Raw genomic sequence first — 263 nt, 5'->3', positions numbered from 1 at the left:
TCTGTGTACTGATTTCTCTCCCCCGGCCCTGAGTTTTTTGATTTTAAAAACTGTTCAAACAGCTTCCCTCCCCACTTTTGTAAAGTGAAGTCATTACAGCAGTGTATTTTTGTGTTGACATTTGTTAGCGGTGTGCTAAGTAATATGTTTTTTAAAGTGCAGGCTTGAGGACCGTGGTTTACATCCTGCTGGAAACATTCCAGCTGGGACTTGCATATTGCACCCAAGAGGCTTTCTTACATACCATCTTACCATCTGTACTG

The sequence above is a fragment of the Nipponia nippon genome, unplaced genomic scaffold, assembly GCF_047370975.1.
Source record: "Nipponia nippon isolate SJK-2023a ecotype South Korea unplaced genomic scaffold, ASM4737097v1 scaffold_6, whole genome shotgun sequence".
In the NCBI taxonomy this organism is placed as follows: Eukaryota; Metazoa; Chordata; class Aves; order Pelecaniformes; family Threskiornithidae; genus Nipponia; species Nipponia nippon.
This window is presented reverse-complemented; position numbering follows the sequence as displayed.